The 24,973-nt window shown below is 44.5% G+C and overlaps 1 long non-coding RNA gene across 4 annotated transcripts in view; it reads right to left on the bottom strand.

The window, feature by feature from the left end:
- LOC123464106 overlaps nucleotides 1-24,973 on the bottom strand; it is a 52,439-nt gene that overhangs the window by 17,731 nt on the left and 9,735 nt on the right. For all 4 annotated transcript variants that reach the window (XR_006639363.1, XR_006639359.1, XR_006639361.1 and 1 more), the window contains exon 2: nucleotides 1,739-1,923. This is a non-coding gene — a long non-coding RNA (uncharacterized LOC123464106). The remainder of the gene's footprint in view (nucleotides 1-1,738; nucleotides 1,924-24,973) is intronic.

Genomic DNA, 24,973 nt, shown 5'->3' with positions numbered 1-24,973 from the left:
GGGGAAGTTTTTGGTCTCGTGCCTGGAACTACTGAAGCATATATTCACACCTACCACATGTGACACTTAGTAGCAGAATTTCCAGCACAACACTTTAGTACTTTATTTTTAAAAGAAACAGCATCGACTGAAGTCTTCACTATTCTACAGCATTCTAGCATGGCTCTACAAAAGATTGGAGGGTGAGGGGCTTCTGTGCTGAAAGAGGTATAGTTTATATTTTTAACAATCTTTGCTCAGATTCAGGGAACTTGCAAGGCTGAAACATAACATTTACACCTGCATATACATTTTTTTAAAGTCACATTTGTGAGACTCTGGGAAAAGAGAGTGCACTGTAATGATTACCAGACATTGGAACTTAGTCCTTCAAAACATCTTATTCTGAACTATTAAGACAAGGAGAGGTTCCAAAATTCTAAATGACTTCCCTCAGACCAGAATATCACACAAAATACAAGTTTTTTTGTTATTATTTTATTTCGCACCCTATGGGTCCTCTCTAAGCAGGCATTGTCCTATTGGCCTAAATTGCATGAAACAAACAAACAACACACACACACACAAGCAGCTTCCTCTACACCAGAGACTATTACAAATAGACTCCAGAATTGAGAAAGCAAGGGCCGTTTTCAAGTTCAAGTTTAGCAAACAGAAGAAAAGGCATCTGATCTTCAAGCTGGTCTCTGGCTCTCCACAAAGTTCCCTGGCACTCATTGCCAGTTTAACACCAGGGGGCGCAGCCTCCTTTGTCCTGACAAGCACTGGAGGCTGGCTTTGAAGCATGCCAGGCCTTCAAAAGAAAAAAAAAAAAAAAATCCTTGATTTCCTCCCTCCACCCTTTTTACAATTTCTCCTTAGAACCAGCCCACTTCCTAGTCCCCTCCATCAGCTTCAAGCTGCTTTCTCCTTCCTAACCAGAGGTGCCCACATCTACCTAGTATCTCAGATAGATATATGCATGTTACAGGCTTGAGGCTGTATGGCATGCCAGCCACACCTCGTCTGCTAAGCCTAAAAAGCCCTGGCTGGGGTCTATCACTTGTTCTTACTTAGGGACCCCTAAATAATCCAGTAATTCTTCCAGAATGAAGAACCATCAAGACAAGATACACATCCTAGAAGAACTGGCATAGCCATCCTCTAACATCGCTCCCCTTTCCACTCACAAGATAAGTAACGAATAAAATAATTGGTTCTGGGAGGCTTCTGCTATTCCACAGGTACCCTGTGTCTGCCACCAACAACCTAAGTATAGCCTTTGGGAGTGGAAACCTATCAAAGGGACAAGCTTAAGCATCTTGTTAATCACACTTCTGGTACTCTTAGCCACTCACTGTGCACCACACACAGCCTTCTTGTGCCCTAACCAACTTGGTTCCCACAGAATCAATCCACTCCATACTTACCAAAATATTAAAGACATAGTTCTTCCATCTTTGCTGCTAATAAACATCTTCTTCCACTTTAACACCCCCAACCTTGCTTCTATGGACACACACACACACACACACACACACACACATCAAATGTCAAAAGCACGCTTTTTTGCAAAGAGTCCTAAATTTCCATTATTCCTAACTGCCTGGCCACAGGATCCTAAAAAGGCCTTTGAAAATCAGCTGCTATGTTTATACAGAGAGACTTTAAATTTACACAGCCCTTTCCCCAGCTCTCATTGGAGTCTCCCATCAACCCTGAGGGACAAGAAGGGAAATCCAAAGCTTAGGAGTCCTACCTCAGTCCTGGGCCTAGCACAAGTGACCCCGTGGTCTTGGCGATAGGATCTGGAGGAGGTTGGCTTGTCTGATTGCACCAAGGCCTGGGAGGAATGATGCAGCCCGCACAACTTAATTATCAGTTTATATGCAGCAAAGCAGTCAATGGTCTAGGTTTCTGAAAACATGCAGCTTTATTGGGTTCCTGGATGGGGACAGGGCAGAGGGAAAAGAAAGGTGATGTCAACTCTGACCTGTCAGACCTTTTTATCTACTTCTCCCAGTTTGTCTTTGTTATGTGGAATAATGTGAAGTGCTGAGCTTAGAGACAGTGTTAGCTTCTGGGTCTTCCTCTCCTCACTTGTAAAATTATGATAATATCTGTCAGGTACACAGGAAGCTCCCTAAATAAAAACTATAAGTGTGACTCTGGGAGAGAGAGTGAAGTGGAGTAGGAGACTTTTACTTTCATTTTATGTTCTTTTGTATTATTTGATGTGTTTTGATTTATGTATGTCTTCCTTTTATAGCTTACATTATTTTTGGAGCTAATGAGGTTCCTCAGAGCTGCTATGAGGATGCCTTATGTGACATGCCACATAGCACATGGTGGGGCACACAGTTGATGTTCACTAAGCAGTAGTTTGTTGTCATTTGTTGTAACCCCCTCGAACTGAGAAAATGGACTTCAAACCAAAACACCAAGGGGCTCCTATGAACTCTGCTTGCAGCTTCCTGTATGCCTGTTAGTCGAGTCACTTCTCAGCACCTAATTTTCTTCAAGCTGGGGTCACTTGATTTGGAAAGTGGTGGGAAAAACAGGACAGGGTGCTCACCACCAGAAAATGTTTGCGGTGCTTTCTGTCATTCTGTCACAGTCTTCATGAGGAGGCCTCTCAAGCTTGGGCTCAGCAGACAGAGCCCCTTCCTAGGAGAAATTGTCATCCAGGGTGTGTGGAAAGGATCAGAGACAGCTGAGCAAGCTCTCCAGCAAGTAAAGAAAGTTGGAAAACAAATGATGTGTGAGCACTGTGGGTCGGCCATCGGCTTTAAGTGAGGTGGGAAAGGAAGGTCTCAGCTGATTGTTGGGTGCAGTTGTCACCAAAATCATTTCCAGACAAGAAGAGGGGTGCCCTCCGTGGACAGAAAGTGCACATACTGTAAGGTCTGGATTTTTCATGTCTAAAAGAGAATGGTGACCAGCTCAGGCTCTGGCTAAGTGGATCTGGGAGCAGGGCAGTCTTTCGGACAAAATCAGCCTGGGAGAAGCGAGCAAAAGCCCCTCAACTTTCCTCTAGTTATTCACTTTAAACAACAGCAGCAGAGTGGAACAACCAAGACCTAGAAGGTGAAGGGGTCAGAATCCTGTCCTTCTCTCCGCCAACAGATGGATTTCAGAGTTCTGTTTCCATGCACTTGGGCTCCTAAAATTCCCAGATCTGTTCCCGGAGCGCAGCTGATTCGTTCGCCAGCCTGCTCTGGAGAGGTCCGCCTGGGGGACCGCGGACGGGTAGTGTGCCGGTAGGAAGGTGGTGACTTTCTTTTCGCCCCGCAGTCGCCTTCCTATTTAAAGAAGCACCGCCTGTCACAGCAGCTTCCTGCCAATATTTGCAGGCAGATTTTTCTGACATTGGAAGGGGGCGTTCAGAGCAGATGGGAAGCCCTTTCCCAAGGCCATCGGGCTAAGAAGAAACCAGTTCCACCCGCATCCCAGCAGGAATCCTTAGTCCCTGCTCTCAGCACCCAAGTTTCTGCATACACACACACACACATATATGTACATATACATACATACATATATATATGTACATATACATACATACATATATATATAGAGAGGGGGGGTCCCTCTCACTGAATTATCTGGCAACGTCAGTTAAAATCACATCTCCCCAATAGTCCGTGCTGCCAGTCCCGCTAGCGAGGGGTAGCTCAACTTCATGAGGGATCTGGAATAATTAACGGAATCTCAATAAACCAACTGCTGGAAGTCACACACACCCTTTTTTGTTGTTGTTGTTAAGAATAGGTCTTGAAGTGGGGAGGCAATTTGCATCAAGAATGGGCAGGTAGTGACAACTATGCCTAATCTCTAGACAAAACCAAATCAATGAGTACAACACCAACGACCACGTGACGACGAAAACCATATTCCATGCAACTGTACTTTTAGAGAAATGCTCGCTGTTGTATTTTACCAGTCACTTTCAAGGCAGCTCTGACCACTTGTTTAAAATGTGTCTGTGCTTGCTTTCCTACGAGGTTCCTTTCGGCGCGCGTTTGTATCTCTAATAATCAGCACTGTTTATTATCCTTGGGTCCCTGCCCCTGGGGTTGAACTGAAATAAAGCAGGAGCGCTGAGTGTGACCGCTAGAAAATCCGCAGGGCGTTCGCAGCTCTGGGTAGCGGGCCGCAGAGCGCCCCATGGTGCGCGCGGGCGAAGGGCAAGTTTGCAGGAGTTTTCCCAAACGCCACGAGAGGTCCCGGGCTCGGGTGGGCCGGTGCTGAGAGGAGATTCACAGAGAAAGGAAATGTAAGAAAGACTGAAAATTGAGGTGTGACTTGAGGGTCCAAACAGGCTAATATTGCGAGTAACTGGGGGGGGCGGGGGCACCTGCGGTGTGCACAGGGTTCTAAGTGGCATTTTAGTTCCAAGACTTTTACCACCCTCATCCCTGTATGATCAAGTCTCACTCATTAATAAATTCTCGTTTTTCCGCGTAGCCCGCCAGCCTTTCTGTTTAAGAGAGCGCCCTAAACAAGAAGAGCCATCCTAGCCCTTTCTCACAATTCCCTCAGATTTGTTCCCATTTCGTTTACATCATTGGTGACCTTGAGGGATATGAGCGAATGCCCTGAGAAAATCAAATGCCACTGTTTCTCAGCCACAGGGAAAGTCGGCCCATCCGCTCAGTCTCAGATCCCAAACGAAGACCTTGGCATTGCCTCTTTCAAATTTCACTGTTCTACCGAAAAGCAAAATCCCGCATCGCAGACTTAACGCGGAGTGTCTGCGGAAATGCGGAAAAGTGATGGCACTGCCGGGGCACCGCTCCTTCACCCCCTCCACCCTCGGTGGAGTGTCGGGAGCGCTCGGCTGGAGAGGCCGCCCGCGGGAGAGCGTGGGGAGCCGCGCCGGAGCCCGGCTGCGCGCTGCGCTCCTCGCAGAAACTTCCAGCACCAGGGCCCAGGGCGAGCGGTCTTTTCCACAGGTTCGTGTGACACACCAACCCCCCTGCCCTAAAATTTCACACCCTTCTCAAAGTTTCCTCGTTAGCTGAACCCCTTATCCAACCAGGCTGTTGAAAAAATACAGAGATGTGTTTGCTTGCAACAGGAGAGTGACTTCCCGCAAGCCGGGCGAGCCGAGCGGGAGCTTCGGGCAGCCGCGGGGGTTGCAGTAGGGAGGAATGTTCTGAATTTCGAGTGAATTTCGGGGCAGGAAGAAGCGCTGGGTATTTGGAGTGCCCGCGGGGCAGAAGCCCAGGAAGCTGCCCCAAGGCTTTTTGTTTTTATTTAAAGTTCGACAGGCTTTGAGGCTCAGGCGTCAGCCGCCCTGCTTCGTGGTTTCCGAACTTAGAGAATCGTGCGGAGACTCTCCCATCCCAGCAGCTAGGGGCCAGGCACAGCAAGGGGGTGTGTGTGGGGTGGGGGGTGTCGCAGTCTTGCAGACCAAAACGCGGAGGCGGAAGCGCTGGCCCAGCTCTCTGGGCACTGCCACCCACCGGCTCTTCCGACCTGAACCTTCTCATGCCACCCCTAAAACGATCCCTCCGCTACTGCTGAGAGCGAGGATCGAATGTCTAGGCTGCAGATTCCCCCAACAGGTAGTTCCACGCGGAAATAGCCTGGTGTAACTCTGAAAGGCTGGGCTGCGTGGGCAGGCGCTAAACTGAAGCCGAGACACAAACAGGCGTGGGATGAAAGTCGCGTTCTGGGAGTCACTTTAAATAATCTTGTTTCTCTCTCCCTCTCCCTCCCTCTCCTCTCTCTTCTCTTCTCTTCTCCCTCTCTCTCCCCCTCCCTCCCTCTTCTCTTCTCTTCTCTTCTCTTCTCTTCTCTTCTCTTCTCTTCTTTCTTTCTTTCTCTCCCTCCCCCCCCCCCCTCTTCGCTAACTTCTCCCCTGATAGCGGGAGTGCGTGCGTTTGGAATGATTCTCAGTGGCTTCAGACTGTAAGCTACTTCCGATTTGGTGTTTATTTGTCCCCCCACCCACCCCCCACGCACAGACGCTAATAGTTCCTAAAGAACTTAACTCAGCTTTAGAGCGACAGATAGATTTCTTTCTTTCCTTTTTTTGGGGGGGTGGGGTGGGGTGGGGAGGGAGATTTCTCCTCGAAATGCCCTAGGCCTGAACAAGAAGAGTGATGTGCACTTGGATGATGTAACTGAATTATGCCTTCCCACCGTGCACAGTAAGGAAAAGAGGCCCGCCAGGCCGGGAGTGGAACGCGCTGCCGAGGGCATGGGTGCTCCTTCCGCAGGCGCGGGGAGAAGTTGGTGTGGGTACTTGGTTCCCCTCTCAGCGAGCCAGGATGCACCAGCTGAGGGACAGGGCAAGCCTGGTTCTGGCTGCGTGGCCCTTTCCCCCAAGCGGGTGGGTGCTCGCCCAAACGACTTCGCCTGCGGCCAGGATGCAAGAGGTGCGTGGAAACCCAATACAGGACGCAAATTCGTGCATCACCCTGAAGATCCTTGGCACGTGCGCCACCCTGGCAGGGCAGGGCGGGGGAGGATGGGGGAGTTGGTCCCTGCGTGGGCAGAGCTAACCCTGCTATGGCAAACACGCCTTTCCAACCACCTCTCTGAGCCGTGCCTGGTCGTGCCTTCAGCGGGGACCAAGACCACGGAACTCCTCGCCTGGCTCTGCCTGTCCCCAAAGGAAACGTCTTGAACTCCTTACTGTCACCAGCTCCCTCCCCGCAATTACCAGTGGCCAAAGGCGAGTCTGATCCGGGAGACTTACTGAATCTTCAACTGCAAGGGGACCCAACCTTCTCCAATGTCTCAATCGCTCCCTCACGCAGGTCCCATGCCCACTTAGGCAAGGCTTGTTTAGCACGGACCCACTGGCCACGCTACCTAAACTTTCCAAAGGAAAATCATCTCGTGCTTCGTCGTCTCAGGTTGCTCCAGCTAGCTCTGGCAGGAAGGAGAGAGCCGGTATTCTGTCCCCCCTACCCTCCCCTCCGCCCACCAACCTTCCTTCGTGAGTCCAAACCTTGCGGAGCGCGCTGCAGCGGAGCCCGGGAAGGCTCCGAGTGTGCGGGGAACCGTGTTCCATTAGCCTCCCCGGCTGTCGAGCCTTGGTGGTTCCCGCCCACTCCTCCCCCACATCACTTTTTATGGGGAACCGTGGCCTACTGGTTTAGTTTTGCTCAAATTTATTTTTCCATGTTTTAGATTTTGAAGGGGGGAAAAAAAGGTTCCACCCAGTCGGAGCCGTGGAGCCTCGAACATCTGCCTGTTTTTCCAGTTTCCAGCCTGGGGCTCAGAAAATGCAATCTTCGCGCAGGGCGGGTTGGTCCCCCCACCGAGGCCCGGTTCCCCGGGCAGCTATTTGTTAGACCTGGATTCATCTCACCTTTTCTTCTTGCCTTCCCCGTCCTTCACCCGGGTGCAGCAGATATGGGGCGTTGTTTGGGAGGCAGGAGTAGGTACCCCGCAGAGGAGACAACTAGAGATGGAACAGTTCACCTTCAGGTGTTTCCCAACCCCGTGCGTGCCAGGAAACTCGCACCCTCAAGTCCGTTATTTTATGGCTTAATATGTTCTTATTTTACGTAGGCTTGGTGAAGTTTGGGGATCTGTGTCCACATTTACTACCCCAAGGCTAGCACTTACAAGCCAACAAGCCCAAGGATAGTTCCAGTGACACTTTTCCTCCTCCTGCGCTGTGGGGAACAGAATGGCATAGGCAGAGGTCTTAGGGGCACCTACTCCTGGGCCTCCGGAAGGAAGCGGGGCGGGCTTTATAAAGCACCGCTAGATTGGGCATGAAATCGGACTTGACGCCTCCAGGGTCATGACCCCTACTTAGCCGTGATTCTTCCACGTGGCAGGCGGGTTCCTATCATCAGTAGCCGCCTAACGCCTGCCCAAAGCATTGATGTCTCCAGGACAAGAGGACTCAGCCGGGACTGAGCCAGTGTAGAATCAGTCTTGTCTTTAAAGGGCTGGTGATGGTGTCTGTTACCTGGGTGACTATGATATAAAACCTTGACTTACACAGGAACACCTGGAAATCTCATGCCCTCCTCCATTTGCAAGGTGCCTTTCTACTGCTAGAATCAAGCAGTGTCCTAGGCACTGGGTGTCCTCAAACCTTGCTTCCAGGAACCAAGATTGCACCTCCACCTCATGCTTGCACCTCTGAGCGCATCACTAACCTACTGGTCCAAGTTGCCACCAAAACCCTGTCAGAGAAAGTTCAAAGAGAATCACCTGAAAAGGTAGGGGGTTGGCCCCTTTACATGGCACCCCACCGGAAGCAAAACTGTGAAGAAACCTGGCAAATCTGTGCTGGCTTGAAAGCAAAGTTTTGTTGTGCCAGCATTAAGCAGTTGGTGTAAGCTGCCTGGCCTCTCTCCTCTCTACCTGTCCATTCTTAAGTCTGAAATCTCTGCTGAACATGCCAAAGTTCGGGGATGAGCCTAAAGCCAGTGTATTCTTAGAAGATAAAAACTCTGACTCACAGAGGAGCTCTCACTGCCTCTTCCCATCTCCACTCCTCCTATCTTGGTAACTTTGGCCGGCCCGGCCCCTTTGATTGCAGATTTCACTAGGAGTGCAAGTAGGAAAGAAAGATGGCACCCAGAAAATGAGCTAGCCTGTTGGGAAAGCTGAGGTGCAATGGAAAAGGGAGGGGACATGAAGTGTGGAAGGCTTCCTTAACTTTCAGAATCTACTTTCTTAGAACCAAACCTATTTAAATTACTGCCAGGACTGGAAGCTGGAATTGCACTTTCTACACTTCCTCTAGTAAAGGCAACTCCCCATACAGTTCAGCTTCGGAACTGAACCCTTCAACAGAGTTACCTCTGTGCCTGCATATGTAAAGACCTTTCCCCCAGGACTGCCAAGACCAGGAGAGAGACCCAAGACAGGCTCCCAGAACATGGACACTGGTCTGCCTTTACCCTCTAGGGCTCTGTGAAGAAGAAACTAAGCTGTGGGGCAGAGGTGCCAGCTAGGTAGAAGGTGTCCCAAGGAACAATCCACTCCTTCCCCTTCAGTGCCCCTCCTGCTGACCGGCAGAATTCCAGTCTTCATGTCTCATGTGGGGAAGGGAAGAGTGGGCATTTGTCCTGCTTTTCTGTGTACTCTTCCTTTGTGTTTTTAGGGGTTTCTTGCTTTTTCTTTCCTGCCATCCCCCTGCAGTCTTGGCAGCCTTGGAGGGGGAAATTAGTAAGTATCCCAAGTTTGACCAGTTTATTCCTATTAATCAGGCACAACACCATCATCACCATTGACTCTCCACTGCTGATAGGAACCATTCAAAAAGAAAGCTAAAACAGTTATTAGGGTAGGAACTGGTTAGAACTGAAAAATGGATAATACTGGTGCTATTTCTAATCCTGTCTCTTTAAGAAAAATGCCTATAGGTTTTCCATCAGCCCAGTGTCTGGGAAAAAGAAGCAAACTAACTGCTTGGAACAAAAGAGACAAAGAGGCCAAACAACAAAACAAATAAACAACTCTCCCTCCCCCTCTGGGACAACAATAGACTAGACACAGCAAGTGCAGTTAGGCCTGGCCGGCTGCTCCTGTCCACCTGCCAAGTCTCCCCATTCGGCTGGAGGCTGGAGACCTTCTCTTTTGCCTCACTCCCACCCCAGCAAACCGCACCCCCCCTCCCCCCCCGCAGCCCTTTCTGTCTTTCTCTGTGCAACACTCTCTCTGTGTCACTCTTGAGGTTTGACTGTGTGTATTTGTGTGTTTGTGTGCGTGTTTTGTGTGGTTTTGTTTTTCACTTGATGTCACTGTGTCAGTTACCTTTGTTCCTTCTCTCTCTAGAATATTAGTACGCTCTAACGTTTATCTGTTTACCTATCAGTCATCTATCCAACAATTTCTTAGCTAGTCAACCTCTGTGGTTTTCTTCCAGCTGCTAATGTCTCAGCACTGGGGCTTCTCTGGGTGGTCACAGTGGCCCAGTTCATACTTCTTTGCAGCAGGTTGCCAGGAGGGTGCTGAAGTCTATTTGCTCTTCAGTTTTTACCCGGTTCTGCTGTTCAACTCTGTGCTGCTTTTCTTTAAGGTTTCTGGCACACTTTTTTGCCCTGTCCCCAAGCAGCCCTTTCTTTTGCTTCTTGGCACTGCTCTGGACTCTCATGCATGCCTGCCTTCTCTTTCTCTCAATCTCTCTTCTCTCTTCCTCTCTCTCTAGCAGCCAGCCCCCTCCCCCTAGCCCCAAGATCTAGCCTTTTCTTTCTCTTCCTTCCTCTCCACCAAACTTTAATAAAATACTGTAAACATCTTTGCCTGGGGATTGCTTTTCTTTATAGAGTGCATATAAAGCCTTGGAGAGTGAGAGCTGAAGGGAGGAAAGAATGGACACATGGAGGCTGCAGTCAGCAGAGGCTGTGGCATGGAGCTAGCTCCTGCCAACAGCCTCATCCCTTTCACGCTTTCTTTCAAATAACCCCTTTTGTGCCAGCATCCCTCCTGAGTCCCTGCTGCACTGAGCATGACTGAGCCTGGGCATCCACACCCACAGGGAGGGAGGCTACAGACCCAGTCACAGGGGTACCACCCCCAGCCCCTCACCACTTCCTCTGAGAGACAAATGTGAGGTAGGGGGTCCCTGACAATGGAGGCCGGATCTTCAGTTCCTCTTAGGAGTATAGAAAAGCTATTTTAAAAAGAAAGCTTGTCTACGGACCAGAAGAGAGCACATTCTGTTCTAATGAACTCTGGTGTTGTAGGAAAGAGGGCATTTCAGCTGTTGGGAGATTGTAGCAAAACTAAGATGAGGAGCTATTTCGGTGAGGCAAGGCTGAGAGTTCCCACAGTCAGGAGGTACAGGGTTAGCAAAATGCTGCCCTCCCCATCTCCACCATGCTCAGTGGGCCACAGAGCCCGGACGAATTATTTCCCCGGCCTACCCTTCTTTTCCTTCTCTCTTCGTCACACACAGACAAAAACACATAAGGGGTAATCCTAAAGGGAGAAAAGCTATTTAGCCTGAAAAGAGTATAAAAAGAGAAATAGCAAATTTACCCTCACTGTTTGGTTGCTCGGTGATAAGAATAGGGCTTAAAAACGTCCATGTTATCAAGTGTACATACAGGGCTGGAGGGTCTAGCTCAACAGCAGGCACAGGGCCCTGGGTTCATTCCTGGCACCTAAAATATTTTCAGTCATCTATATGTACATTCACATAATTTATGTCATGATATGTATATTTAGTAGATGATGGCAACTTGTCAGAAGAGATCGGAGGAACTTGCATATAACTGGCTGGTTTGGCAACTGTAGGCAGGCAGCTGTTTCTCCCTTGTGGTGGTTGTAAAGATGAAATGGTGTTTCAGATATAAAAAAGCCGAGAGCAGGGTCTCACCTATGGCTTGTGGACTTGTGTTCAAAAGATGGGTTTTCTTCATTCCCTCCTCCTTTGCTTCCTCCCACCTATTCCCTCACCTCACTGGCTTTCTCCCTGAGCTATACAGGTATTAGGGAGAGCTTCCAAATTGCCCAGTTTTCAGATTCTAAGGCAAACTCTGTTGTCCTCTGAGTTCCATTTTGGAACATTGTGTGTCATAGAGCAGTTCCCTCATTCTGTGCCCAAATGCCACCTGGGGTCTTGACTCTTGGTTGATATCATTAGCCCCTCCTCTAGGTTCTTTTATTTCGCAGGTTTAGGAGGTGCTGATCAGACTTCACGTACATGCTTCTGTTCTTCTCCAGAGGTTTGCTGTTGGAAATATGCTAAAAATTGCCCCTTGGTCAGAAAGTCTAAGGAGAGAGAAGCAAAAAAGAGTATGAACTCTGGTGCTAACCCATAACTTTCCAGTTGGGAATGCTGTTTTCTTGGTATTTTGACCTTGTCAAAATGACTGATTTTTTCCCCCCTCCTGGGAAGTCACTCTCTAGCCAGCGATGTTTCTGGAGTGGTGTTCTGGGCCACACATCAGTGCATCTGGAAGCACTCACTGGTGGAGATGTCTGTCCTCCTGGCTGATTGTGCCTGGGAAGTCCTCATCCAGCATGGGAGCCGTGGGAGGACGCTGATTTCACGGATGGGAGAAGGATGGTGTAGAAAAAGTTCTCACCTCCCACTTCCTTTTTCCAGGGTCTTATTGTGTGCACTACAGATCCTCCATGTCCACACTTCCTGGCTTCCTGTGTGGGTTTCCTGTTTGATCACAACCTCAACAACCATGGGAGGCATGAGATGGTAGAGATGCTGGCCAGGTGGGCAGTCTGTCAGCAACTTTCCTAAGAGCTCCAGCCACTTTACTCTTTCTTCTCCCTGCTTCTTAATTTTCATTAAATCCTCTGCTACTTAAGATGGGTATATGGAGACCTATTTCATCTTTCTCTCTCTTCAGGCATTCCTATTACCTTTCTATAAATGGCAAATGGAGCTGCCCATCTTTTCTGGAAGCACTTGGCAATGCAGACTTTAGCTGCTACGCACCAAGTGCTTTAGGGCAGTGCACAACCTGCAAACCCAACCTGGGTATTCTAGTTCCTTGGCTCTAATAGTTGTGAGTGCTGGTGGGTACTTAGTCTATTACAGCTGTTCCCTTGAATGGAAAAGGCTGCAAGGTGTGATGTCTGCAGGAGAACAGCTTCTGAAACTTTGAAAGCCTTGTCTTATATCCATTTGGCTTGTGTCCAGGAAAAGGCCCAAGATTGTTTTCTTATTTTGTCTTTGGCTTATATTCTTCATTTACTAGGGTTTCATTGCCATGTGGAGGCAGGAAGACATTTGTTAGTAAAATGGGCACAATAAACATTAAATTAATAAGACCCCTTAATACTGATAAATCCTCTGTTCTTTGCTTGATTACTTCTAGTAGGTCACTTGTTATACTAAGTCAGCCACTCATTTCTGGGCCACCCAAGAACCCGTGCTGTTTTAAAGCTGGCACTGCTACCTACAGAGGTAAAGGTAAGTGTGCAAAGCATACTGGATGTGAACATCACTGCACGGAGAGTACACTCTCAGCCACAGTGCTCCAAGCTGGTGAAATGACTTTATTCCACAGGGTCTAGGAGCAGGTTTTTGTCCAAGCGCATGGTTGCTTCTAATGGCTAAGTTACAGCACTTTTGTACTGGCCTTTCCTACAGAACAAGAAACATGGAGGAGTCTGTAGGAAAACATTTCTCTAAGGTTGCTCTCAACCCTAGCTGTGTGAGAATCACCTAGGGAGCTTTAAAAAATTACCAGTGCCTGGGCCTCTCCTCAATGCAATTAAATCAGAGTCTCCAGGGGTGTGGCATGGGTATCAGTGTTTTTTAAAGCTCCCCATGGTGGCTCTAATTTTTCTCAAGGGTGGGAAGCACTAATGTGTGGGTCAGGAGACCAGTACAACATAGTACATCATGCTTCTTCCTTTCTGCAGTACGTGATGAACTCATTCCTGCCCTGGGACATAGTTTGCTATAGACAAAAACATGAAGCTGGTGGACACTGTTGTACAGGAAGGATTTGGTAGACAACTGCAATGTACTGAGAGCTTTGCTTCTAAATTCTTATAGAGAGTGTGGGGCTAAAAGTTAAAGCCCAGAGTTTCAATCTGGGTGAAACTTTGGACAAGTCACTTCACTTCTTGGGCCTCAGATATATCCTTTGTAAGAAGTGGTTGCTCTGAAAACTATGATTTGACCTAGTGTGCTCCAGCCTTGAAGTACATTGGTAAATTCTCAGAATCCCAGAAGCTTTAGCCAGGCACTTACTAAATACTTCAGGAGGTTTTCTCACTCCATGCATACTACTGACAGCTTCTGATGTTATACCAAATCCCTTTGCAAAAACACTGAAGTATCAGAGTGTTGATTTTTAAATAACTCTGGGTTCTCTTCATTCTGTCCCCCAGTCTCTTATAAATGTGCAGATGAAGAGAATGGAGTGGTGATAATGTCTATGAGCAGTAATGACTAACAGAAGTTTATCCAGTTGGGTAAATGTCTAGTGGATTGCTGCTGGGGTCAGTGTTAGTTCTGGTCTTAATTAACATCTTCATTAATAGTATGGGAGAGGGAATAAACAATAGCTAATGATATTTGCAGATGGTAGGAAATTCAGAGGTGTTGCTTCTACCAGTGAGAGCAGAAAGAGCCAGGGGGATATTAGAGATGTGAACAAGAAGCAATTATAATGATGTTTATTCTGGAAAAGGCAAAATGAAATGTTTAGGGGGAAAATGACCGGGGAAACTGGGAAATGCTAAAAGAAGCAACCATCTCTGCCCTTTGTAACTTTGTGTGCATTTGGAAAACAAGGTAGCCAAACTTGATATCCTGAGCAATAATAATCACTACAGTAACAACAGTAAAAATATCCAGCATTTGTGGAGTGCTTACATGCCAGACAGGATTCAAAGTGATTTGCATAGAAGTGATTCTTATCCCTAATATTGTTATGCAGTTCTGCTAGACACTGTAGATTCTGATAGGGACCCTTATGATGGACTCATGAGGAAATAGTCCCCAGACTCATGAACATGAGTCTTTCTACTTCTCATGTTTCCCATCTACAACATGCCTTCTATCTTCTCTCTTCAGAAAATTGCTTGCTAGGTTGAAATGACTAGTAAGGATAGACCAAAACTCTTTCAAATGTTCAGGAAGAAAGATGAGAGGAAGAGAGGAAGGAAAGTAGGTAGAAAGGAAGCAAGGGAGGGAAGAAAGAAGAAAGGTGACGTCAGGGAGGGATGGAATGAGGAAGTTAAAGAAAGAGAGGGTGGGCTAGAGAAAGGGCTTAGTAGTCAAGGCACTTGCCTGCGAAGCCAAAGGACCCAGGATTGATTCCCTAGGGCCCATGTAAGCCAGATGCACAAGGGGTGCATGCATCTGGGGTTCATTTGTAGTGTCCAGAGGCCCTGATGTGCCCATTTTTTCTCTCTTTCTCTCTTGCTCTCTCTCTCTCTGAAAACTCTATGATTTGACCTAGTGTGCTACAGCCTTGAAGTGCATTGGTAAATTCTCAGAATCCCAGAAGCTTTAGCCAGGCACCATGTCCACACTTCCTACCAAAGTAATCAAAGAAACAGTTTTCTATGACCTCCATCTCTTGATATTGACTAGTCTCAGGGCTTGTTAATGACTATTTTCTGGCTTTTTTGTTTTTGTTTTTGAGTTGGTTTCAGCATTCCTATCTGCCTCTTTTTGAACTATATATAAAAATCATACTTTATGTATTCTTTCATGACTTGCAGCTATATGTCATATATAAGTAAACTCTCCTATATTCAACCATTGTACTGTTGAGGGAACCTTAGGGTTTTTCTACTCTGAAACATTCATGAGCACTCTACTGTGAATTCTTTAGGTATGTCACCTGTGGCACATGTGCAGAGATTGCCTCAAGGTGTGGGCAGTGAAATTACTTCCACAGTTCCAGTGGAACCAACTGACAGTGGATGTTTTCAGTGTTAAGTGTTTGGGGCAGGGACAAAATAGAAGAATAATATTACATAATACATAAAAATTACATAAAATTGAAGTTTTTTGATCTAGAAAAAAAGATTGAATTGAGGCGCATATGGTTTATGTCTTCATCAGACTTTGGCCTGCAAAATCTATACTACACCTAGTTTAAATAAAAGTTTAGGGGCGCTTACTTAAGAAAATCGAAACCAACATCTAAATACTATCAATATGGTGAGAGTTGAGCAGTTCTCCAACATAAGATCATCTAAGCTGGGCCCTATGCAACTGCCCAGCCCATGCCTGGGAAGCCAATCTCACCTAAAATTCTGGTTCTTTACACCAATGATCCACTGAGTTCTGTCCTAGAAGTAAAGTCACATGCATCTTAGTTTTATAAGGCACAGTGATGCATGCAACACTTGCAGTGCAAAGCCTAGTTAACCACTATTTTATTATTGTAAGAGGCCCCCTTCCTTCCACCTTCTGCCTTCCGCCTTTCACCTTCCACCTTTCACCTTCCTTCCATCTTCTACTTTCTGCCTTCTACCTTCCTCCTTCCACCTTCTACCTTCCACCTTCCACCTGTGTTTTGCCACTTCCCAACAGATAGTCAACAGCCTTCTTCCCAAAAGGCTAGGTTTTTGGCAGCTGTCAGTTTACCACAATACTTGATGACTACTTGTGTAATATTACTACAGTCATACTCCCCTCGAGAATCATTTATTTAAAAAATCATTGAATAAAGATGAGTGTGAGACCCTAAGGATAAATGAACTTATAATCTTTGGTTGCTATTTCTAGATCCAAGTTGCAGAGTGTCTTCCCAAGTAGATTTAAAGTTTCTTGTAGAAAGCTTGTTAAAGACAAAAAACAGCAACAAAAATTAGAAGAGTACATCAAAAGATAGTATTGGACTGGATAGATGGCTTAATGGTTAAAGCAGTTGCCTGTGAAGCTTGGGGACCCAGGTTTGATTACCCAGTACCCATGTAAGCCAGATACACAAGGTGGTGCATGTATCTGGAGTACATTTTCAGTGGCTGGAGGCCCTGGCACACTCATTCTCTCTTTCTATCTGCCCCTTTCTCTTTCTCCCTCATGCTCTTTCTTCAATAAATAAATACATAAATAAGTAAAAATTATTTTAAATGATAGTATTGAACAGAACAAATTTAGAGAACTAGGGCTATCCAATTCCAACTCATCTTGTATCAACACTATAGTAACTAAAACAGTGAAATATTGACACACTATAAACAAAAGATCAATGGGACAGAAGAATACAAAATAAGCACACATAGATAGGAACTGAATTTTGACAAAGGTATAAATGCGATTAATTGGTGGGATAAAAGAGAGTCTTTTCAAGGAGCTGTCTGGAATAATTGGATAGCATACAAAAATAATGAATTTCAATTTATATATCGCACTAAATATAAAAGTTAACTCAAAGTAGATTCTAGATTTTAATGTAAAATAGAAAACTATAAAATTTGAGAAGAAAGCCTATAGAGGAAAATCTTTGTGATGTTAGATTATGCAAAATGCCTTAGATAAAAAAAATCAAAAGCACAATCCATAATTTTGACTTCATCAAAAATTTCAAAATCTGCTCTTCAAAAGACACTCTTAAAAGACTGAAAACAAAAATCACAGTCTGAGAGAAAACATTGCAAATTAAGTATGTGATAAAGGCTTTGTAGGCACAGTATATAAAAATTCTGACAACTCACCAATAATACAAACAAGCCAATTTTAAGAAAGGCAAAAAAGATCAGCAAATAAGCTATAGAATGCAAATATGCTTACAAAACAATGTCCAACACTATTAGTCATGAGGGAAATAAATACTAAGTGGGTCAAGGGAAACATTCATTATATACTTATGAGTGGCTATCAAGAAAGAGAATTGAGCCTGCTAAGTGTTGGTGAAGTTATGGATTAATTGCAGCTTCCATCCATTGTTGGTGGAACTGTAAAACCATGCAGCCACTACTACAAAACAGCATGCTGTCTTCTTAAAAAGCAAAACAAACATCTGCTCTATGCCCAGAAGTTCCAATCCTAGATATTTACTCAAGATAACTGGAAGCATATGACCATATTAATACTTGTACATGAAAATTTCTCACGTCCTTATTTGTGATAACTAAAAATTGTGCAACAATCTAATGACCAGTCACAGGTAAACAGACCTTATACAATGGAGAAGTACTCATGCAACAGTGTGGATGAAAATTATTATGAATAATGAAAGAATCCAAGCAAAAAAAGATGACAGTAGGAAGATCACATGCTGTGTGATTTATTCATTTAAAAGTTTAGAAAAATGTACACATGCTAATATAATAGCAACACATTCATAGTTGTGTGGGATAGGCTGGGAGAAAGAAAATCCAAAAAGACACATACAAGCTTTTGGAAGAATAGAATTATTGACTGGCTTCACTCTGGTGATGGCTTCATGGGCAGACACGTGAGTATTTATTGTCTTATGTGTTTATTATTTGGTAATTACATTTCAGTAAAGTTTTGATTTTTTAAAATATTATTTACTTACTTATTTATTTTCTAGGAGAGAGAGGGAGAGGGAGAAGGAATGGATATACCAATCCCTATTGCCACTGCAAATGTACTCCAGATGCATGTGCCACTTTGTGCATCTGGCTTTATGAAGGTACTGGGGAATCAAGCCTGAGACGTCAGGCTTTGCAAACAAGTGTTTAACCACTGAGCAATCTCTCCAGCCCCAAGTTAAAAGAAAAACACAAAAATATCATACTAAAAGAGCCCACAAGTGGGGAGAGAAATCTGCAACAGATACAACTAGTAAAGGGCTGATATCTACAACATACAAATAACAACTAGAAGTCAATAAGAAAAAGAGGGCTGGAGAGATGGCTTAGCTGTTAAGCGCTTGCCTGTGAAGCCTAAGGACCCCGGTTCGAGGCTCAGTTCCCCAGGTCCCACGTTGGCCAGATGCACAAGGGGGTGCATGCATCTGGAGTTCGTTTGCAGAGGCTGGAAGCCCTGGCGCGCCCATTCTCTCTCTCTCCCTCTATCTGTCTTTCTCTCTGTGTCTGTCGCTCTCAAATAAATAAATAAATAAATAAAAAAGAAAAAAAATAAGAAAAAGAAAAACCAACTAAAGTACATATAATTTTTAAGTAGATATTTTATAACAGAGGACATCCAAATTGATAAAATATGAATTCAACTTTATTTGTCCTTTAAAAATGTAAATTAAAGCTGGGCATGGTGTCTCACACCTTTAATCCCAGCACTGGAGTGAATTCCAGGTCAGCCTGGGCTAGAGTGAGACCCAAAAAAAAAAACAACTGAGGGCTTGGGTGGAGATGGGAGACAACCAGAACACATATGCTAGTGGGAATGTAAATTTGTATGAGCACCTTGAAAATCTTTTCTGTGTTTCCTGATAAAACTTATCATAGGCATATTTCAACCGGAAATTCTGAAATAGGCTTATGACTTAAGAATGCACCCATCTGGAGCTGGGCGTGGTGGCGCACGCCTTTAATCCCAGCACTCGGGAGGCAGAGGTAGGAGGATTGCCATGAGTTCAAGGCCACCCTGAGACTACAGAGTTAATTCCAGGTCAGCCTGGACCAGAGTGAGACCCTGCCTCGAAAAACAAAACAAACAAACAAACAAACAAAAAACAAAAAAAGAATGCACCCATCTGTACATGAGAAAACATGTAGAAGATGGCTCATATCATCATTACTTTTGGTTTGTTTTTGTTTCTTGAGGCAGAGTCTCACTCTCACCCAGGATGACCTAGAACTCACTCTGTAGCCCAGGCTAGACTTGAACTCTTTTGGTCATCCTCCAACCTTATTCTCCTGAGTGCTGGGATTATAGGAGTAAACCACCCCACTTGGCCTCATCACCGTTTATATTGGTTCCTAGTTGGAAACAATCTAGAAGTTGCCAAGTACTGAGCATATAGTAGAATTCCACATCCAGTGGAAGGATAAACCACTGTCATTAACATCAGCAAGAATGCATCTTGCACAAAACGCTGAAGACAACGATTCATCCATAGGATAAATACTGTACACTTTTTGTACACATAAGTTCCAAAAATAGCCAATGAAAGTACTTTAGGACTCAGGATAGGAAAGTGGGAATAATCATTTTCAAAGAATAGGAAGTAGATTCTGGATTTTTAGTAAGCTTCCACTTTTTAATTAATTAATTTATTTATTTATTGATTGATTTTTCGAGGTAGGGTCTCAATCTAGCTCAGGCTGACCTAGAATTCACTATGTAGTCTCAGGGTGATCTCAAACTCATGGCGATCCTTCTACCTCTGCCTCCCAAGTGCTGAGATTAAAGGCGTGTGCCACCATACCCAGCTTCTTCCACTTATTTTTTCCCTTCCTTCTCCTCCCTGTCTGATAGAGTTTACTATGTAGCCAGGCTGTCCTTAAACTTTAAGTTCTCTTGTCTCGGTCTTCTGAGTACTGGCATTACAGAGATGGGCTACCACACCTAGCTTTTCCCTTTTTTCATATGGATAGTACTGGCCTAGCTACATACTTACAATGTACACTTTTCTATATACTTGTGAAACAGAGAATGGTTCTCTCATTGCTGTATCATAGTCTTTTGTATGACTGCACAACAATTTAGGATGTTTGCAGGTATTATTTATTTATAGGGATGGATCCTAGGGTTGAGTACATACAAAGTAAGTGCTCTACCACTGAACTATATCCCCAGCCCACTTTTTTAAAATTTTGAAGTAGGATATCAATAACTGGTTTGGAATCCACTGTTGTAGCTCAGGAAGGCCTTGAACTTGCTGTCCTCCTGTCTGAGCCTCCCAAGTAGCTACGGTTACAGGTCTGGCTTTATCTGGTGTTTAAAGCACAGAATGGATGACAAAGGCAGTCACTTGGGTTTTACTCTTTAGGAGTCCTAGGACTAGAGACAAATCTGCTTGATGTCTCTTTTCTCCTTAGCCATTGGTCTTCACTAGTTAGTGTTAGGGGATTATGCTCAGATGGCCCACAACTCTGCCTCACAGTTAGGGACTTGTAGGCCCTAAAGGAACAATTTCAAGGTTCAGCAGTGCTACTCTGGTGGTGAGTGGATGAGGGAAAAGCATGCAGGAGTAAGATTTTAAAAAATAATAATAAAGACTACATGTGATTCATGGTGGTTAAGAGCCAAACTTCTAGGACTATACTGCCAAGGTTCAAATCTTGCCCTGACACATGAGCTGTTGCTTCAGTTTATTTACTCTACCTGTACTTGACTTTTTTCATCTGTACAATGGAGAAATGCTGGGACTGTTATAGGATGATCTTGAGGTGTTTAGTACATGTTTTATATGGGAACACAGCATGGCTTGGCAGGGAAACCCTGTGAAAGCATTGAGGCATGAAGGGGCTGCTCAGGAGAGGCTAAGGTGGTTCTAGACGATTGCCAAAGCCTTCAAGAGTGCTGTCCATCTGCTCTCCTCTCCTGTACCCTGAGCTCTCCATGTTATGAAGAGCTTGCACATCCCCTGTTCTCTTCTTTTGATACACATCTTCTGCCAGGCTTCCATAATTCTCAGGCCATGTTCGTGACCCCACTAAACAGCTTGGCACCCCAATGACCCCAGAACAACAGCACATGTTCCCTGTGCCCTCTATCTCCCTCACTTCCCTTCCACATCTGTAGGCAAGGACACTAAGGTTAATTTTATTTCCTTTTATTTGGTGTTATTCACACTTTATCTCCTGGACATAGAAGGTCAATTGTCATCTCAACTGATGCCCAGCCTTATTTGTGATTCTGAGATGCTGGCAATTCTTATAGTGTGGGTCCATCATCTTATGCCTGTCACCAAACTAGGTTTTGGGACATTGTTCCTGTCTTCAGTGATTTGGTCCATCCCTGACCACAGAGCCTGGCATAGGGCAGACATCCCCACTCCATACCTGTACCTGTACACTGACTCAAGACACCATTGAACTTCTTACCTTCCTAAGGAAGACCTAGGAGTAACTTGAGCCTCCAGAAAATTTCAACTGAAACCCATTTCCTTCAAACACATCCCTGTGCACATTAGAGCACTGGGGAGAGGAGATCCTGCTTGCTTGTTGTAGTTACTGAGGATAACTCATCTGCTAGGCCCCAGGGGCTCCACAAGGTCCTTGCAATCTGGGATCTCATCACTGTCACACACTTTCTCAGCTCTTGATTATTGTCTCTTCCCCACTTTGGGAGGATGAAGACAGAACCAATAATCTGATGGATTTAATAAATATTTGTTGAGAAAATCTATTCTTGTGTATTTTGACAAATGAAAATAAATGACTTTCAGAGGAACACACTGAAGCAGGTATTATTTTGTTATGCTCTGGTTGAAGGTCCGAGAACCATGGCTAAGAAATATGACATAGCTTGCACCAAACAACATAGCTTTTGGGTGGCTGAGTTTGGATTTGAACTCCCAAAATACCAGCGCCTCTAAGTCCAAGTTCAAAGTGCCTATTCTGTTAACTTTAAGAAAGTACTAGAGAAGGAAAATACTCTTGTTATATTTTGTCCTGCCTGTTTTTGACCCAAACTGGTTTACCCAGCTGGATAAGTTCTTTAATCACCACAGGGTATTGAATGAATCATGGCTATATCCAAAACTCAAATCCACATTCAAAGAAGGAAGATCTATCCCACTGATAATATTTAAAAAGAATGTGCCTGGGGATCTAAAGGTAATTTCAAAAGATGAGTGATAATTCCCTCTGAGGCATGCGCAAAGCCTCCTGTGGGGGCCACCCGCATCTAGCAGCAACAGGCTTGTAGAGTGCCCCTATCATGGAGGCTATTATACTACGTCAGATCTGGCTGATGGGCCTGTGACCTTTGCTGGGCTACCTAACCTTTCTTAAGCTGCAGGCTTCTCATCTTTGAAAGGGTTGAGATAATATATGTGACATATCAAGCACAGAGCAGAGGTAAGGTAGATGGTAATTATAATCACTTGTCATGACACTCCTTTTAACTCAAGATTGGGAAAACTATTGCCCTAGGGAGGCCTTGCTTAATGAAGTGCTGCTGTTGGTCTAAATGGGCCACAGCACTGGGAAAAGATCAGCTGGTGGGTATTACTTAAAATGCTTCCCAAGAAATCCTGAATTCGTGGACCTTAGGGAAATGTGGTGCAGAGGGTCCATCCCAGCTACAGGGGAGAATGCCAATGCCAACATGCTAAGGCCGGAGGGTGCTCTGTGGAAGAGCCTGGTCTCTGCTTGAACATGGATGTGCCCTGCTCCAGCCAACAAGGTAACCATAGACTTGTGTGTACATAATGTATGAGTATCAATTATTTACTAGGTTGAGTCTGTGATGCTGGAGGTGTGTCCTCAGATGGATCTGAGGACATTTGAGAGCAAAACCCAGAGAGTGGGTGTCCTGTCTAAAAATCAAGCAGGAGGAGAAAGACAAGTCAACAGGCAGTGACTGTCATAAGTCCTACATTTTTATTCATTTACTAAACTATAGGTAACTGATTTTAAAAACATTTACATGCAACTTCTCCAAATCTTAAATTTACTTATAAATTGTTGGTTTCATCATGTGTCCTGAGAACAGAAAAATCCAGTCCTTATAGACATGGGAATTTTAGGATAGGAATTATCTGCTAGGGCACCAGAGGTATACCTAGTAGGAATGTTATAATATATTTAAGTTTTTTAACAAGGTGCTTCCTTTTTAACTTAGAGAAAACTCCATGTCATCTCTGTAAAGTGACCATCCTTCCTTAATTGCATTCTGTTACTTGGTTTTAAATTAATAATAAAAAAAAAAGGATAGGTGTTACTGAGAAGGCTTATAACTCATGGGGGTTAAGTATCTGGCTGTGGACTTGTAATGTTCACTATGAGCAGGACCAGGAAAGATATTAAGGGGTGTCCTGGGACATATGGTCTATGAAGGAGCCTGTGGTCATAGTACATCCTGGTATGTGGAACTCATGTCTCATATTGTCTGAAATAAGCATTAAAACTCAGAGCACCTATTCAGGGTCAGAAGGTCCCCTTTGTGACACAGGCATGCTAACTAACTAGCATAGCAACTATAATCTACCCACCTTACTTTTCTGTAACTTGTTTTCACCTCTTAGGTATAACAAGAGCTTTTGATCTAGACCAAGGATTGTCACCTACAGAAAAGTGGGACATTGTAATCTAACCAAGAGCAAAAGAGCCTGTAGAGACCAAGCCCAGCCACAGGGCCAGCTGTCCAGCCTCCTGGTGTTCTGGGCAGCACCGGTCTAAACAAATGTTTCACCTTCTGCGTTTTCAAAAGAAGAATTTCTAGACTTTTAAATAAAATCTTCCAAGTTTAGTTTTTAATGTTAACAGTGAATCATAACAATAATAATGTGGGAGGGGGAAAGGTATTGCCAGCTTTTATTTCTTTTTCTGTTATATAGATGTATCAAATATATATTCTAGCTTTTACCTTTTATATTTTTGTAACCATGAGCTACTATCAACAATGTAAACAGAAGACAAAGTGAAAAAGCCATAAAATAAAATTCTGTTCTTTTAAGCTTATAGCCAGGCAAATATTGTGCTTATGCTTACAAAATAGAAATACATGTGAATGAAATAATTTTCATGTGATAGACTCTGGGTTAATGCCTTATAAAAAATCTTGTTGATTGTTTAAAGTGTTCCTAGTCTTGTTTGTATAACAAAACAATTTTTTAACACAATGGCAAAAGAAATATGAAGGGTAATGTAAGATGGAGCCAGACTGAAGAGAAAGTGGATGGGGAGCATATTAGGGATTTCTTCACACACACACAGTTGGTTTTTCAAGGTGTAGGGTTTCACTCTAGTCCAGGCTAACCTGGAATTCACTATATAGTCTCAGGGTGGCCTTGAACTCATGGCGATCCTCCTACCTCTGCCTCCCAAGTGCTGGGATTAAAGGCATTTTCCACCTGGCGACACTTATATTTTTACCTGTACCTCTGCTTTTGCTTGTGGATCATTATCAAACAATGAGATGGCAGAAGAAGCCACGAGTAGCTATCCAACAGGCTAGCCTATGTTTTCAAACTTTCCTACTCATACTGCTCCTCTCTTTTCTGTCTCTTTCTGTTGTTTGTAAAAATATTTCCCACATCACAGTCTAGTGATATCAGAAAATTTCCAACATTGTTAGTTTGGCTTCTGAATGCATTATAAGAGGGTTTTGTTTTGTTTCAGTGGGTAGGGGAGGTGGAAAGAGCATCTTATTGTCTCTAATTAGAATTTTCTTTGGTTTCTATTAAGACTGTTTTCATTTTGCAAACCCACACCAACTGCCTGTAAAGTGAGCAGAAAACCAAGGGTTGTTATATCATGTGTTTATTTGGAGGGTTAAAAAAAAAAAAAAAAAACTCCTTGTGAAGTTTACTATTTTCTGAACAAACTTGGAGAATATTCACACAAAGCCTTTTGTGTCATAACTAAGTGCAAAAATCCTTCCAACCCTCTCCATCCTTTCACAGTAGCACCTAGCCAAGTACTAGACCCATGGCAAGCATGCAATTCAGGCTTGCAGAAGGAATAAATTCTCCCTGTAATTACTCCCTGGGCTGCACCTAGAATTTCTGAATTATGGAATAAAGACACAATA

This window comes from Jaculus jaculus, chromosome 1 (genome assembly GCF_020740685.1).
Source record: "Jaculus jaculus isolate mJacJac1 chromosome 1, mJacJac1.mat.Y.cur, whole genome shotgun sequence".
Lineage (NCBI taxonomy): Eukaryota > Metazoa > Chordata > Mammalia > Rodentia > Dipodidae > Jaculus > Jaculus jaculus.
Note: the sequence above shows the minus strand (reverse complement) of the source record. Positions and strands in the feature narration are given on the sequence as shown.